The sequence below is a fragment of the Xenopus laevis genome, chromosome 9_10L (genome assembly GCF_017654675.1).
Source record: "Xenopus laevis strain J_2021 chromosome 9_10L, Xenopus_laevis_v10.1, whole genome shotgun sequence".
Taxonomy (NCBI): Eukaryota; Metazoa; Chordata; class Amphibia; order Anura; family Pipidae; genus Xenopus; species Xenopus laevis.
This window is the reverse complement of record NC_054387.1, coordinates 49,742,102-49,745,211: the sequence shown is the minus strand read 5'-3', so window position 1 is coordinate 49,745,211 and position 3,110 is coordinate 49,742,102. Positions and strand designations below refer to the sequence as shown.

The following is a 3,110-nucleotide window of genomic DNA, read 5'->3' as shown; positions in this document are numbered from 1 at the left end:
AGAATTGTCTGCACCAGTAGCAGGGGTAGTTTTGGCCCTGTGTCATTATCCTTACCTAAAAGGTATAGTTGGGAGGGGGGGGGGCCTTACCAGCTGTTTGCTGAAGCTACATGGTTTCATAGCAGTTGGGGGTGAAAAAAAATGTCAGTTTATCTGTTTGCTGGCTACACAGATATGAAAAAAACTGCTTGCATATATCTCTCTAGTATTACTTAATTCAAATTATTCCTAATTATATTATATTCCTATTATATTATTCCTAATCCTTTTGGCTAAGATCAAGTGTAGTATCTGTTCTTATCAGTTTAATATTATTCCTAATTAAAGCAACAGAGCTTGTTTTTCTGTATGTTTGTTTTATGGTGCAATAGTTTCCTTTTTCAGTTACAGTTGCTTTTCCCCTCAGGGCAAACTTGCAGTGCCTACCAGCATTCTTGTCAGGGGTGATGGGAGTTGTAGCCCAACAAGCTCTGCTCTGTTCAGCTCTGACCAGTACTCTACAAGTACTGTAGTTCATATGTCCTTTCCGTTTCTGCTGGATAATCCAGTTTCCTTACTCTCCCCAAACTCTTTCAAGAAGGTGAATTCGCTGGTTATAAAACTGATCCTAGTGTGTGAAATGTGATAGGGACCTTAGATTGCTAGCTCTACTGCTGCAGGGACTGATGGGATCTTTGTAAGGTCGGTGCCATATAAGTAATTAATAATATTATCTTCAAGACGGGATTCTTTCAGCTTGTTTATAAAATACCTTTCTTCCTTGTTCTGAAAGTCACACCCCCTATCCTTTCCTCCCACGTAGTGAAAAGCATTTGTACTTCACATTAGCTTGTTTATTTCTAGCAGGTTTGGCACAAGTACAGGACATAAGGTGTCTGCAAGCAACTGTAGCACCCTAAGCCCCTGGTCAGCATAATGCTGCCCCCCATTCTCCGCTTATTCATCACGGTGCAACTAGCCACTGCTCTCTCATATGCCACAGGTATGTACAATGTTGCCTTCCTATTTAGAGATAATATATATAAAAATGGTGATGCCCAGCAACAAGAAGATTTTAAAGGAAAACTAAAGCTTAACTAAAGAAGTAGGCTGGAAATGTTATACATTATGTTTCAAGCTTGTGTACCAGCCCAAGGCAACCACAGCCCTTTAGCAGCGCAGATCTGTGTCTCCAAAGATGTCCCAGTAGCTCCCCATCTTCTTTTCTGCTGATTCACTGCACATGCTCTGTGCTGCTGTCACTTACTGAGCTTAGGGACCCACTCACAATATACAGTACAATAGAAATGTCACAATATAAGGCTGATTAGTAATTAATACAGATAATTACTACATGGCAGCACAGAAACCAGTGCAATTAGCATCAGAATTTAATAATCAGCCCTGTAGCATCAGCTTATATTACAGGCCAACTTCATTTTCTGCTTGATAATTTGTGATGACCCTTAAACTTAGCTGCTCAGAGCCCACTAAACATGTGAGTGTTTGCAAGATGGTGACCCCCTGTGACAAGCTTGATGTTCTGGAGCATTGCTGCTATTGAGAATATTAAACTTTACGCTGGTACAATAAATTAAGTTGATAAAATATGGCATTTTCAGCCAAATTCATTTATAGGGTTATAATTTTCCTTTAAGGCTTTGTAGTTGCTAGGATTTGATGGACCTTAGCAACAAGGTAACAGTTTGAATTCCCATCTGGAGAACTGGAACACCATATACAAAACAGTATAAACACACACCATACAAAGACATTGATTGCAAATATCATTGTATGCTATTAAATATGAAATATGCACTTTAATAAGCACTTTAAAATTGCATACCTTAGGCTGGGTCCACGGGTAACTAAAGTTGGCAGCAGTTCAGTTATCAGTAAATCTCAAGAGTTTTTAGGTTTTGGTTGCTAGGTTTAGCAGTGAAGGCATAGAAAGCTTGTCTGCCCTGGGTCCCCACTCTGGCCATGACTTGCATTCAATGAGGAAGCAGTTAATAATTCTGTGACACCTCATATAGAGCCCCCAGGGCACAAAACATTAGGAAAGGCATACCACTGATGGGGACCCCTGGTCCCTGCTGAGTGCAAAAAAAGATCACTCTCTGATTAGCTCAACATAAAAGGTGTCCATCTGAAGCAAGAATTAAGCTGGCTATACATAAGATGTAATAGACAGTCACTATTGGGCTAGTGGAGCCTGCTTGAGCCTCTGTGTGCTTAAAGGTGAACCTTAAAATTAAAGGCCCTTAAAATTATTTCCAAATCCAATTTTATGATGTTAGTCAAGCAATCATTAAAATCATTTAAATCTTGTTTATTTTAGTCTTGGAATTCACAATCACATCAAGCAGGCAGGTGCCATTTTGTGGGTACTGGGTTTGTTCACGTTTGAATAAAGTTTAGTATAATGTAGGGAGCAATATTCTGAAACAATTTGCAATTGGTTTTCATTTTTTATTATTTGTGGTTTTTAAGTTTTTCAGTTTTTTATTCAGTAGCTCTCGAGGTTGCAATGTCAGCAATCTGATTGCTAGGGTCCAAATGACCTTAGCAACCATGCATTGATTGGAATGAGAATATGAAATATTAATAGGGGAGGGACGGAACAAAACGACGAGTAATAAAAAGTAGCAATAACAGTAAATTTGTAGCTTTACAGAGCATTTGTTGTTAGATGGGGTCACTGACCCCCTTTTGTAAGCTAGAAAGTCAGGAGAAAAAGGAAATCAAGCAAGCATTATATGACTGGCAGGTAAGACTTTTATAACACAGCTTTTTATGTTTGGGTAACCAGTCCCCTTTAAAGGAACAGTTACACCAAAAAATGAAAGTGTTTTAAAGTAATTAAAATAAGATATATGTTGCCCTGCATTGGTAAAACTGATGTGTTTGCTTCAGAAAGACTACTATAGTTTATATAAACAAGCTGCTGTGCAGTTATGGGGGTAGCTATTTAAAGCTGAAAAAAAGGAGAAAAGGCACAGGTTAAATCGTAAATAACTGAAACATTCCCATTGTATTCTATGAAGTGTATCTGTTATCTGCTATGTAAACCTGAGCCTTTTCTCCTTTAAATGGCTGCCCCCCCATGGCTACACAGCAGCTTATGTATA

The 3,110-nt window shown here is 38.7% G+C and overlaps 1 pseudogene; it reads left to right on the top strand.

Moving 5' to 3' along the window:
- Positions 1-252: 252 nt before the first annotated feature.
- On the top strand, positions 253-431 carry LOC121398482 (annotated as a pseudogene).
- Positions 432-3,110: the final 2,679 nt, after the last annotated feature.